A 14,306-nucleotide genomic window follows, 5' to 3' on the forward strand; every position below is an offset into this window, starting at 1 on the left:
CCTCTGCATGCGGAACCCTAGGAGCAAGTGAAATTAGACAAAGAACAAAGGAAAAAAATGTTAGACTTTATTTTATTGCCCAGATTCTATTTTTAACTCCCAGGAATGTTTAATGGGCTTTGCCAGAGATGAACACCTACTCTGCCTTTTGTCCTGTTCCTCATTCTTGGGGTGCTGTGGGTGCAGACCCCTCTTCTGTAACTCCTTCGTTCTGAGTTGGAGTCCTCATATCCCGGGGGAGGGGCAAAACGTCTCCCCACCAGCCTCCAGGTGAGGTTGATTGTCCCAAGGCCTCCTGCCTCACTGCTCGTCCACCTGAGCACCAGCATTGGAAGTGTTATAGATTCTAATGACCTTTAAGGGTCCAGGAAGGAAATGCACACAGACACTGGGGCGGCAGGTTTCACCCCGCCCCACATTTGTTTGGTGATCTTAGGCGGACGGTTTCTGCCAGCCTAGATGTTCTGACCAGTAGTCTGTGCTTTCTTCAATTAAGTCCCTGAATTAACGTACAAACAGCACCAGGTGTCAGAGCCCTGCCTGGGCAACTCCCTGACAGTCCAGGGTCCGTCGTGATCCAGAACCATGATGGCCACAGAGTCAATGGCCTTTTGAAGTAGCCAGGAGTCCAGCCGGTCTTACTGGCCGCCATCACCGTGGTTTCTGTAGGCTTTTCTATGGTGAAAGCATGATATACGGTTACCCTGCCAAGCTTATTAGCTCCTTTCTGGGAGCAGTAAGTCCTGGAAGCAGTAGTCTGCTCTTTCGGGGCACACTCTTGTTGTTTTCTGAGAGAAACTACAGGTCAAGTGATGGTCACACGAGTCATCATGGGGTCCCGTTTTCCCCGTTTGTCTCTCTGGAGGTTGGAGTTGGAGGGCCTCCTCACTCGAGGTCAGTGTGTCCACGGAGTGACCCCTGCAACTTCAGGGCATGATGGGTGGTTAGGATCACCACGTGGGGTCCTTTTCCCTTAGGAGGGAGCTGGCCTTGCGGGCTGCTCATTTCCAGGTTTTTAGGTACCCCCAGTATCCTGGCCTGATGGGGCGGTGGGCAAAGCCCTTGGTGACCATAGCTTATCCAACCTGAAGGACATTCTTGCGTTGCTCCATTTCAAGGGGTCCCAGTTTTTGCACTGATGTTCCAAGGGCGATTCAACTTTGACCGGGAATGTAAATGTCAAAGGGTTTAGCTAAATTAGGGAGTTCCTGGGCAAGGGTCTGAAGTGACTGCTCTTTCCATTCTTGGAAGTCTGCTTCTGGATTCAATTCAAAAGGATCATCATCTTTTCATGTCAGTGTTTCATATAGAGGCCCAGCTATTAGACTGTAGTTAGGGATCCAGATGCAGCAAACCTTGGCCTCCCCAGGAACCCCTAAGCTGTCTTCTAGTTTTAGAAGAGGTAAGGCTGCAAATGGCTTCTTCACTTTCCTGGGATGGGCTTCTCTGAACATCTGTGAGAATGAAGCCCAGGCAGGTCACCTTAGCCTGGGACATATGAGCCTTTTTCTTGGACACCTTCTATCCTTTCTTGGCTAGGGAGTTCAGAGTCGTGCTTAGTAGGGCTGGCGATCAGAATGTCATCTGCACTATTGAGGGAGGGTTCCCCTTTACAGAGGTAGAACTTTCAGGTCTTTAGATAACGTTTCCCCAATGATGGTGTGGGGATTTTTGAACCGTTGGGGCAGGACGGCCCAGCAGTATTGCTTTTGTTGCATGTTGTGTCCTGCCACTCACAAGCCAAAAATTCTTGTAACTCTGGGACGAATGGAATACAGAAGAAGGCATCACTAAAGTCTAATACAGAATGCCATGTCCTGGTGGATGGTAGAATGACCAGCAGGGTGTAGGAAATAGGAGCTACTGGATGTATATCCTCGCTGGCTTCACTGACTGTCCTGACATCTTTTACCAGGTCTCCAGCAGCCCACGGGGCTCTCATGGTCAGGACAAAAGCAGGATATTGAGCTGACCTGGGCGGGTCACCCCCATCCCTGTAGCCCCCGGGGCTCTCATGGTAAAGTCCCTCCCAGGTTATGGAGCTCACCTGTGCAGCTACCCAGGAGCCCATGGGGCTCTCATAGTCAGGATTTCCAAGGATACAGAGCTCCCCTGGACACGTACACCGGCAGGGCTAGGCACACAGGAACCGTGCACAAAGCTCACATTGCAGAGAACCCCCAGCTCACCTGTCGCCCACAGCTGACACAGAGCACCTCAGAGCAGGACTTGAACTAACAAAGAGCAGCTCTGACAGGTCTGTGACCCTGGGTATCACTCTGTGAGTCCTCTCTCCGCCTGGTCCTCCAGACACTTCCACTGCAGACAGGGCACCAAGCCTCTGTCTCCACCCACCATCACTTCGCTCCCTGAAACCTGGGTTCCTCACATTAGGATAGGGTCTTCTTGAAGTTGTTTTCCACTCATGGACCAGATAAAATGATAAGAAAACAAGCCGCAGCTGCAGCCCCTTGTCTATGCTGACTCTCAAGAGCCCACACTTCTTCCTTGGACCTGGCCCGTTCAGCAAGGTCAATTTTCTGCAACAGGGAGCACCTAAGGGGTGATGATTGGCTGTCTTGGGCAGCCTGACACTGCCTGGCAGCCCTCCCCAGGTGTGCCTGGGTTGAGGTCAACATAACAACCGCTCCAGGCAGCAAGAGACCCTGCAGCTGTGCCTGACACAATATTCTCTGCTCAGTCAGAAGTCTCGTGGCTCTGCTGGTGGGAGGGAGTGAGGGGCCAGGGCTTTGTGGGTGGCCCCGTGTGAGTGGGGCTCTGCTGGACTTTCTGCAGGAGTTGCCAGGCTGCCACCTGTAAAGAAGAGGATGTGTCACCCATACCTTCTGCTGGAATTTCTCCCCGGGCAGAGGTGAGGAAGGAAAAAAGCAGTGGGGGTAGGGACAGGAGGGGTATCTCAGGCAGGGACATGGAAAGTGCGCCCGGGACCAGGACTATCCTGGCTGGCCTGCAGACACCAAGTCGGCCCTCGTGCTTTCACTGGTGTGGCTCCATGGCCCTTCTTCTAGGCTTTCTGTCCTTGTACGTATTCCGGGGTTTTACCTGGGAAGGGTGGGAACAGTTCAGCAGCAGCTGGCCTGGGGCTCAGCTCACATTTACTCACAGATGCCTCGTCACGCTCTCCCCGATTTGCAATGAGGACGCTCCTTGTGGGGGGCCTGCCGGCTGAATGGAAGATGATTCCCCACCTCTGACCAAATTCAGGAAAATTTACCACTGGAGCTAGGGCCCTGATACGGAATTCCTCTGTATAACGGGTGGGTTCAGGTTTTTTTTTTTTTGGTTCAAGTTAGATTTTATTCCTCATTTATGTATATATAGATATAAGCATGGAAATAATTCATTCATATAAATACATCTGTGTGAAGGGAAGAACTTTTTTCTCTTTTATTTTTAAATTCTATTTAAAAAAATTTTGAAATGTAATTTTATTTATTTTTATATACAGCAGCTTATTAGTAGTTATCTATTATATGCATACACTTGTATACAGGTCAATCCCAATCTCCCAACACATCCCACCACCACCACCTCATGGCTTCCCACACTTGGTGTCCATACGTTTGTTCTCTACCTCTGTGTCTCTATTTCTTCCCTGCAAACCAGTTCATCTGTACCAATGTTTAGGTTCCACATATATGCATTAATATGCAATATTTGTTTTTGTCTTTCTGACTTTTTTCACTCTGTATGACAGTCTCTAGATCCATCGACGTCTCTACAAATGACCCAGTTTCATTCCTTTTTATGGCTGAGTAATATTCCATTTTATATATGTACCCCATCTTTATCCATTCGTCTGTCTGTGGGCATTTAGGTTGCTTCCATTACCTGGCTATTGTAAATAGTGCTGCAATGAACATTGTGGTGAATGTGCCTTTTTGATTTACGGTTTTCTCTGGGTATATGCCCAGAAGTGGGAATGCTGGATCATATGGTAATTCGATTTTGAGTTTTTTAAGGAACCTCAATAATGTTCTCCATAGTGACTGTATCCATTTTCATTCCCACCAATAGTGGAAGAGGGTTCCTTTTGTACACACCCTCCTTAGAATTTGTTGTTTGTAGATTTTCTGATGATGCCGATTCTAACAGGTGTGAGGTGATACCTCATTGTAGTTTTGATTTGCATTTCTCTAATAATTAGTGATGTTGAGCAGCTTTTCATGTGTGTCTTGGCCATCTGTGTGTCTTCTTGGAAGAAACGTCTCTTTAGATGTTCTGCCCATTTTTGTGTTGGGTTGTTTTTTTTTTAATATTAAGCTGCATGAGCTGTTTATATATATTGGAGATTAAACATTTGTCCTTTGATTCGTTTGCACATATTTTCGCCGATTCTGAGGGTTGCTTTTCTCCATTACCGTTTTTTTTTATAAAAGTATGAAGGAAAAAGAAGCAGAACACTAATGTGCATAAAATTTGCCTCTTGAAACTGTCGTATTGAAATATGGACATCTTTGGAATTGTTTGGTCGATGTATGACTGCAGGATTTGTTTTCAGGGCAGGTGTCATTTATAGGCCTGCAATGATTTTGAATATCAACTGACCATTAGCGCTGGGATTAAAGCTGCTGTTGCGTGAAACGGCCACAAGGTGGCAGCAGTTCTCCCTTACCAAATCTGGTTAGTAGAGCAACAGAGCCTCAATGGAAGTCGTGTTCTAGATTGGAATTTAGAATGGAATGTGCCAGGAGAAAGCCCCTCAAGTTTGTCTCACTACATCTTGTTCGTGTTTTTATTTATTTTTTTATTTTCTATTACAGCAAGTTTGATTACAATGTTTGGCTTGTTGTAGGTGTGGAAGATGTGGTTCTTTTACACATATACAGATGTCTGTTCTTCCTGGGATCCTTTTCCCATGTATGTTAGGACAGAATGTTGAGTAGTCTTCTCTTGGTATTCCGTAGGTCTTTGGTGATTATATATGTCACCTGTGTTTGATTATGTCTGTTAACCCCGATATCGTAATGAAACCAATCCTCACACCTTTCCATTGGTGAACCCTAAGTTTGTTTAATGAATCTGTGATTGCCCTTCTCCGTGGAAATATCTGCCCTGGTATTCATTTTTAGGTAATACCTATAAGTGATATGATACGATATGTGTCTTTCACTTTCTTACTTACTCCAAGTCACGTGATTACCTCTAGACTCATCTACGGGGCTGCAAATGGCATTGTGTCCTTTTTTTCCTTGGCTTCTCTTCTGCCTTAGCGAGGTCCATTTTCAACAATGTGGTTCCCTGAGGGTTGTGGATTAGCTGACCTGGGCAGCCTTACCCTTCCGGCCGGCCCTCCCCAGGTGTGCCTGGTTGAGGTCAATATAAACAGCGCTCCAGGCAGCAATAGCCCCTGAAGTTGTGCCTGACTCCATATTCTCTGCCCCGTCAGCAGTCTCGGGGCTGTGCTGGTGGGAGGGAGTGAGGGGCCAAGGCTTTGTTGGTGGCCCGGTGTGAGTGGGGCTCTGCTGGCCTTTCTGCAGGAGTTGCCAGGCTGCCACCTGTAAAGAAGAGGATGTGTCACCCATACCTTCCGATGGAATTTCTCTCCGGACAGAGGTGAGGAAGGAAAAAAGCAGTGGGGGCCGGGACAGGAGGGGTATCTCAGGCAGGGCAATAGAAAGCTTCCAGAAGAGCGCCCGGGGCCAGGACCATCCTGGCTGGCCTGCAGGCACCAAGTTGGCCTGCGTGCTGTCGCTGGTGTGGCTCCACGGCCCTTCCTCTAGGCTTTCAAGCCCTTGTACATATTCAGGTGTTTTACCTGGGAAGGGTGGGAACAGTTCAGCAGCAGCTGGCCTGGGGCTCAGCTCACGTTTACTCACAGATGCCTCAGCACGGTCCCCCAGCTTTGCAATGAGGACGCTCCTTGCATGGGGGGTGGGTTGCTGGCTGTATGGGAGGTGATTCCCCACCTCTGACCAATTTCAGAATTGTTTACCGCTGGAGCAAGTGCCCTGATAGGGTTTCCCTCTGTATAACTGGTGGGTTCAGGTTTTTTTTTCTTTTATGGTTCAAGTTAGATTTGATTCCTCTTTTATGTATTTATAGATATAAGCATGGAAATAATTCATTCCTATAAATACATCTGTGTGAAGGGAAGAACTTTTTTCTGTTTTATTTTAAAATTTTATTTTTTAAAATTTGGAAATTTAATTTTATTTATTTTTTTATACAGCAGGTTATTATTAGTTATGTATTTTATGCATATACATGTATACAGGTCAATCCCAATCTCCCAACTCATTCCATCCCAACCACCCCATGGCTTCCCACACTTGGTGTCCATACGTTTGTTCTCTACCTCTGTGTCTCAATTTCTTCCCTGCAAACCAGTTCATCTGTACCATTTATTAGGTTCCACATATATGCATTAATATACAATATTTGTTTTCCTCTTTCTGACTTACTTCATTCTGTATGACAGTCTCTAGATCCATCGATGTCTCTACAAATGACCCAGTTTCATTCCTTTTTATGGCTGAGTAATATTCCATTTTATATATGTACCACATCTTTATCCATTCATCTGTCTGTGGGCATTTAGGTTGCTTGCATTACCTGGCTATTGTAAATAGTGCTGCAATGAACATTGTGGTGAATGTGCCTTTTTGATTTATGGTTTTCTCTGGGTATATGCCCAGAAGTGGGATTGCTGGATCAGATGGTAATTCTATTTCTAGTTTTTTTAAGGAAACTCCATACTGTTCTCCATAGTGACTGTATCAATTTACATCCCCACCAATAGTGGAAGAGGGCTCCTTTTGTCCACACCCTCCCCAGAATTTGTTGTTTGTAGATTTTCTGATGATGCCGATTCTAACAGGTGTGAGGTGATACCTCATTGTAGTTTTGATTTGCATTTCTCTAATAATTAGTGCTGTTGAGCAGCTTTTCATGGGCGTCTTGGCCATCTCTGTGTCTTCTTTGAAGAAACGTCTCTTTAGATCTTCTGCCCATTTTTGTATTGGGTTGTTTTTTTTAATATTAAGCTGCATGAGCTGTTTATATATATATATATATTGGAGATTAAATCTTTGTCCATTGATTCATTTGCAACGATTTTCGCCCATTCTGAGGGATGCCTTTTTCCATTCCCGTTTTTTTTAACAAAAAAGGAAAGAAAGAAAAAGAAGCAGAACACTAATGTGCGTAAAATATGCCTTTTGAAATGGTCGTTTTGAAATATGGGCGTCCTTTGTATTTTTTGGACGATATGTGACCCCAGGATTTGTTTTCAGGGCAGGTGTCATTTACAGGCCTGCAATGATTTTGAATATCAACTGACCACTAGCGCTCGGATTAAAGCTGCTGTTGCGTGAAACGGCCACAAGGTGGCAGCAGTTCTCCCTTACCAAATCTGGTTACTAGAGCAACAGAGCCTCAAAGGAAGTCGTGTTCTAGATTGGAATTTAGAATGGAATGTGCCAGGAGAAAGCCCCTCAAGTTTGTCTCACTACTTCTTGTTCGTGTTTTTAATTTTTTTTTTCTATTACAGCAAGTTTGATTACAATGTTTGGCTTGTTGTAGGTGTGGAAGATGTGGTTCTTTTACACATATACAGATGTCTGTTCTTCCTGGGATCCTTTTCCCATGTACGTTAGGACAGAATGTTGAGTAGTCTTCTCTTGGTATTCCGTAGGTCTTTGGTGATTTTATATGTCACCTGTGTTTGATTATGTCTGTTAACCCCGATATCGTAATGAAACCAATCCTCACACCTTTCCATTGGTGAACCCTAAGTTTGTTTAATGAATCTGTGATTGCCCTTCTCCGTGGAAATATCTGCCCTGGTATCCATTTTTAGGTAACACCTATAAGTGATATGATACGATATGTGTCTTTCACTTTCTGACTTACTCCAAGTCACGTAATTACCTCTAGACTCATCTACGGGGCTGCAAATGGCATTGTGTCCTTTTTTTCCTAGGCTTCTATTCTGCCTTAGCGAGGTCCATTTTCAACAATGTGATTCCCTGAGGGTTGTGGATTAGCTGACCTGGGCAGCCTTACCCTGCCGGCCGGCCCTCCCCAGGTGTGCCTGGTTGAGGTCAATATAAACAGCGCTCCAGGCAGCAATAGCCCCTGAAGTTGTGCCTGACTCCATATTCTCTGCCCCGTCAGCAGTCTCGGGGCTGTGCTGGTGGGAGGGAGTGAGGGGCCAAGGCTTTGTTGGTGGCCCGGTGTGAGTGGGGCTCTGCTGGCCTTTCTGCAGGAGTTGCCAGGCTGCCACCTGTAAAGAAGAGGATGTGTCACCCATACCTTCCGATGGAATTTCTCTCCGGACAGAGGTGAGGAAGGAAAAAAGCAGTGGGGGCCGGGACAGGAGGGGTATCTCAGGCAGGGCAATAGAAAGCTTCCAGAAGAGCGCCCGGGGCCAGGACCATCCTGGCTGGCCTGCAGGCACCAAGTTGGCCTGCGTGCTGTCGCTGGTGTGGCTCCACGGCCCTTCCTCTAGGCTTTCAAGCCCTTGTACATATTCAGGTGTTTTACCTGGGAAGGGTGGGAACAGTTCAGCAGCAGCTGGCCTGGGGCTCAGCTCACGTTTACTCACAGATGCCTCAGCACGGTCCCCCAGCTTTGCAATGAGGATGCTCCTTGCATGGGGGGTGGGTTGCTGGCTGTATGGGAGGTGATTCCCCACCTCCGACCAAATTCAGAATTGTTTACCGCTGGAGCAAGTGCCCTGATAGGGTTTCCCTCTGTATAACTGGTGGGTTCAGGTTTTTTTTTCTTTTATGGTTCAAGTTAGATTTGATTCCTCTTTTATGTATTTATAGATATAAGCATGGAAATAATTCATTCCTATAAATACATCTGTGTGAAGGGAAGAACTTTTTTCTGTTTTATTTTAAAATTTTATTTTTTAAAATTTGGAAATTTAATTGTATTTATTTTTTTATACAGCAGGTTATTATTAGTTATGTGTTTTATGCATATACATGTATACAGGTCAATCCCAATCTCCCAACTCATCCCACCACCACCACCCCATGGCTTCCCACACTTGGTGTCCATACGTTTGTTCTCTACCTCTGTGTCTCTATTTCTTCCCTGAAAACCAGTTCATCTGTACCATTTTTTAGGTTCCACATATATGCATTAATATACAATATTTGTTTTCCTCTTTCTGGCTTACTTCATTCTGTATGACAGTCTCTAGATCCATCGATGTCTCTACAAATGACCCAGTTTCATTCCTTTTTTTGGCTGAGTAATATTCCATTTTATATGTGTACCACATCTTTATCCATTCATCTGTCTGTGGGCATTTAGGTTGCTTGCATTACCTGGCTATTGTAAATAGTGCTGCAATGAACATTGTGGTGAATGTGCCTTTTTGATTTATGGTTTTCTCTGGGTATATGCCCAGAAGTGGGATTGCTGGATCAGGTGGTAATTCTATTTCTAGTTTTTTTAAGGAAACTCCATACTGTTCTCCATAGTGACTGTATCAATTTACATCCCCACCAATAGTGGAAGAGGGCTCCTTTTGTCCACACCCTCCCCAGAATTTGTTGTTTGTAGATTTTCTGATGATGCCGATTCTAACAGGTGTGAGGTGATACCTCATTGTAGTTTTGATTTGCATTTCTCTAATAATTAGTGCTGTTGAGCAGCTTTTCATGGCCGTCTTGGCCATCTCTGTGTCTTCTTTGAAGAAACGTCTCTTTAGATCTTCTGCCCATTTTTGTATTGGGTTGTTTTTTTTTAATATTAAGCTGCATGTGCTGTTTATATATATATATATATTGGAGATTAAATCTTTGTCCATTGATTCATTTGCAACGATTTTCTCCCATTCTGAGGGATGCCTTTTTCCATTCCCGTTTTTTTTAACAAAAAAGGAAAGAAAGAAAAAGAAGCAGAACACTAATGTGTGTAAAATATGCCTTTTGAAATGGTCGTTTTGAAATATGGACGTCCTTTGTATTTTTTGGACGATATGTGACCCCAGGATTTGTTTTCAGGGCAGGTGTCATTTACAGGCCTGCAATGATTTTGAATATCAACTGACCATTAGCGCTGGGATTAAAGCTGCTGTTGCGTGAAACGGCCACAAGGTGGCAGCAGTTCTCCCTTACCAAATGTGGTTACTAGAGCAACAGAGCCTCAAAGGAAGTCGTGTTCTAGATTGGAATTTAGAATGGAATGTGCCAGGAGAAAGCCCCTCAAGTTTGTCTCACTACTTCTTGTTCGTGTTTTTAATTTTTTTTTTCTATTACAGCAAGTTTGATTACAATGTTTGGCTTGTTGTAGGTGTGGAAGATGTGGTTCTTTTACACATATACAGATGTCTGTTCTTCCTGGGATCCTTTTCCCATGTACGTTAGGACAGAATGTTGAGTAGTCTTCTCTTGGTATTCCGTAGGTCTTTGGTGATTATATATGTCACCTGTGTTTGATTATGTCTGTTAACCCCGATATCGTAATGAAACCAATCCTCACACCTTTCCATTGGTGAACCCTAAGTTTGTTTAATGAATCTGTGATTGCCCTTCTCCGTGGAAATATCTGCCCTGGTATCCATTTTTAGGTAACACCTATAAGTGATATGATACGATATGTGTCTTTCACTTTCTGACTTACTCCAAGTCACGTAATTACCTCTAGACTCATCTACGGGGCTGCAAATGGCATTGTGTCCTTTTTTTTCCTTGGCTTCTCTTCTGCCTTAGCGAGGTCCATTTTCAACAATGTGGTTCCCTGAAGGTTGTGGATTAGCTGACCTGGGCAGCCTTACCCTGCCGGCCGGCCCTCCCCAGGTGTGCCTGGTTGAGGTCAATATAAACAGCGTTCCAGGCAGCAATAGCCCCTGAAGTTGTGCCTGACTCCATATTCTCTGCCCCGTCAGCAGTCTCGGGGCTGTGCTGGTGGGAGGGAGTGAGGGGCCAAGGCTTTGTTGGTGGCCCGTTGTGAGTGGGGCTCTGCTGGCCTTTCTGCAGGAGTTGCCAGGCTGCCACCTGTAAAGAAGAGGATGTGTCACCCATACCTTCCGATGGAATTTCTCTCCGGACAGAGGTGAGGAAGGAAAAAAGCAGTGGGGGCCGGGACAGGAGGGGTATCTCAGGCAGGGCAATAGAAAGCTTCCAGAAGAGCGCCCGGGGCCAGGACCATCCTGGCTGGCCTGCAGGCACCAAGTTGGCCTGCGTGCTGTCGCTGGTGTGGCTCCACGGCCCTTCCTCTAGGCTTTCAAGCCCTTGTACATATTCAGGTGTTTTACCTGGGAAGGGTGGGAACAGTTCAGCAGCAGCTGGCCTGGGGCTCAGCTCACGTTTACTCACAGATGCCTCAGCACGGTCCCCCAGCTTTGCAATGAGGACGCTCCTTGCATGGGGGGTGGGTTGCTGGCTGTATGGGAGGTGATTCCCCACCTCTGACCAATTTCAGAATTGTTTACCGCTGGAGCAAGTGCCCTGATAGGGTTTCCCTCTGTATAACTGGTGGGTTCAGGTTTTTTTTTTCTTTTATGGTTCAAGTTAGATTTGATTCCTCTTTTATGTATTTATAGATATAAGCATGGAAATAATTCATTCCTATAAATACATCTGTGTGAAGGGAAGAACGTTTTTCTGTTTTATTTTAAAATTTGGAAATTTAATTGTATTTATTTTTTTATACAGCAGGTTATTATTAGTTATGTGTTTTATGCATATACATGTATACAGGTCAATCCCAATCTCCCAACTCATCCCACCACCACCACCCCATGGCTTCCCACACTTGGTGTCCATACGTTTGTTCTCTACCTCTGTGTCTCTATTTCTTCCCTGAAAACCAGTTCATCTGTACCATTTTTTAGGTTCCACATATATGCATTAATATACAATATTTGTTTTCCTCTTTCTGGCTTACTTCATTCTGTATGACAGTCTCTAGATCCATCGATGTCTCTACAAATGACCCAGTTTCATTCCTTTTTTTGGCTGAGTAATATTCCATTTTATATGTGTACCACATCTTTATCCATTCATCTGTCTGTGGGCATTTAGGTTGCTTGCATTACCTGGCTATTGTAAATAGTGCTGCAATGAACATTGTGGTGAATGTGCCTTTTTGATTTATGGTTTTCTCTGGGTATATGCCCAGAAGTGGGATTGCTGGATCAGATGGTAATTCTATTTCTAGTTTTTTTAAGGAAACTCCATACTGTTCTCCATAGTGACTGTATCAATTTACATCCCCACCAATAGTGGAAGAGGGCTCCTTTTGTCCACACCCTCCCCAGAATTTGTTGTTTGTAGATTTTCTGATGATGCCGATTCTAACAGGTGTGAGGTGATACCTCATTGTAGTTTTGATTTGCATTTCTCTAATAATTAGTGCTGTTGAGCAGCTTTTCATGGGCGTCTTGGCCATCTCTGTGTCTTCTTTGAAGAAACGTCTCTTTAGATCTTCTGCCCATTTTTGTATTGGGTTGTTTTTTTTAATATTAAGCTGCATGAGCTGTTTATATATATATATATATTGGAGATTAAATCTTTGTCCATTGATTCATTTGCAACGATTTTCGCCCATTCTGAGGGATGCCTTTTTCCATTCCCGTTTTTTTTAACAAAAAAGGAAAGAAAGAAAAAGAAGCAGAACACTAATGTGCGTAAAATATGCCTTTTGAAATGGTCGTTTTGAAATATGGGCGTCCTTTGTATTTTTTGGACGATATGTGACCCCAGGATTTGTTTTCAGGGCAGGTGTCATTTACAGGCCTGCAATGATTTTGAATATCAACTGACCACTAGCGCTCGGATTAAAGCTGCTGTTGCGTGAAACGGCCACAAGGTGGCAGCAGTTCTCCCTTACCAAATCTGGTTACTAGAGCAACAGAGCCTCAAAGGAAGTCGTGTTCTAGATTGGAATTTAGAATGGAATGTGCCAGGAGAAAGCCCCTCAAGTTTGTCTCACTATTTCTTGTTCGTGTTTTTAATTTTTTTTTTTCTATTACAGCAAGTTTGATTACAATGTTTGGCTTGTTGTAGGTGTGGAAGATGTGGTACTTTTACACATATACAGATGTCTGTTCTTCCTGGGATCCTTTTCCCATGTACGTTAGGACAGAATGTTGAGTAGTCTTCTCTTGGTATTCCGTAGGTCTTTGGTGATTTTATATGTCACCTGTGTTTGATTATGTCTGTTAACCCCGATATCGTAATGAAACCAATCCTCACACCTTTCCATTGGTGAACCATAAGTTTGTTTAATGAATCTGTGATTGCCCTTCTCCGTGGAAATATCTGCCCTGGTATCCATTTTTAGGTAACACCTATAAGTGATATGATACGATATGTGTCTTTCACTTTCTGACTTACCCCCAGTCACGTGATTACCTCTAGACTCATCTACGGGGCTGCAAATGGCATTGTGTCCTTTTTTTCCTTGGCTTCTCTTCTGCCTTAGCGAGGTCCATTTTCAACAATGTGATTCCCTGACGGTTGTGGATTAGGTGACATGGGCAGCCTTACCGTGCCTGCCGGCCCTCCCCATGTGTGCCTGGTTGAGGTCAATATAAACAGCGCTCCAGGCAGCAATAGGCCCTGAAGTTGTGCCTGACTCCAGATTCTCTGCCCCTTCAGCAGTCTCGGGGCTGTGCTGGTGGGAGGGAGTGAGGGGCCTCGGCTTTGTGGGTGGCCCGGTGTGAGTGGGGCTCTGCTGGCCTTTCTGCAGGAGTTGCCAGGCTGCCACCTGTAAAGAAGAGGATGTGTCACCCATACCTTCCGATGGAATTTCTCTCCGGACAGAGGTGAAGAAGGAAAAAAGCAGTGGGGGCCGGGACAGGAGGGGTATCTCAGGCAGGGCAATGGAAAGCTTCCAGAAGAGTGCCCGGGGACAGGACCACCCTGGCTGGCCTGCAGGCACCACGTTGGCCTGCTTGCTGTCACTGGTGTGGCACTGCGGCCTTTCCTCTAGGCTTTCAAGCCCTTGTACATATTCAGGTGTTTTACCTGGGAAGGGTGGGAACAGTTCAGCAGCCGCTGGCCTGGGGCTCAGCTCACGTTTACTCACAGATGCCTCAGCACGGTCCCCCAGCTTTGCAATGAGGACGCTCCTTGCATGGGGTGTGGGTTGCTGGCTGTATGGGAGGTGATTCCCCACCTCTGACCAATTTCAGAATTGTTTACCGCTGGAGCAAGTGCCCTGATAGGGTTTCCCTCTGTATAACTGGTGGGTTCAGGTTTTTTTTTTCTTTTATGGTTCAAGTTAGATTTGATTCCTCTTTTATGTATTTATAGATATAAGCATGGAAATAATTCATTCCTATAAATACATCTGTGTGAAGGGAAGAACGTTTTTCT

The sequence above is a fragment of the Mesoplodon densirostris genome, chromosome 3 (genome assembly GCF_025265405.1).
Source record: "Mesoplodon densirostris isolate mMesDen1 chromosome 3, mMesDen1 primary haplotype, whole genome shotgun sequence".
Lineage (NCBI taxonomy): Eukaryota > Metazoa > Chordata > Mammalia > Artiodactyla > Ziphiidae > Mesoplodon > Mesoplodon densirostris.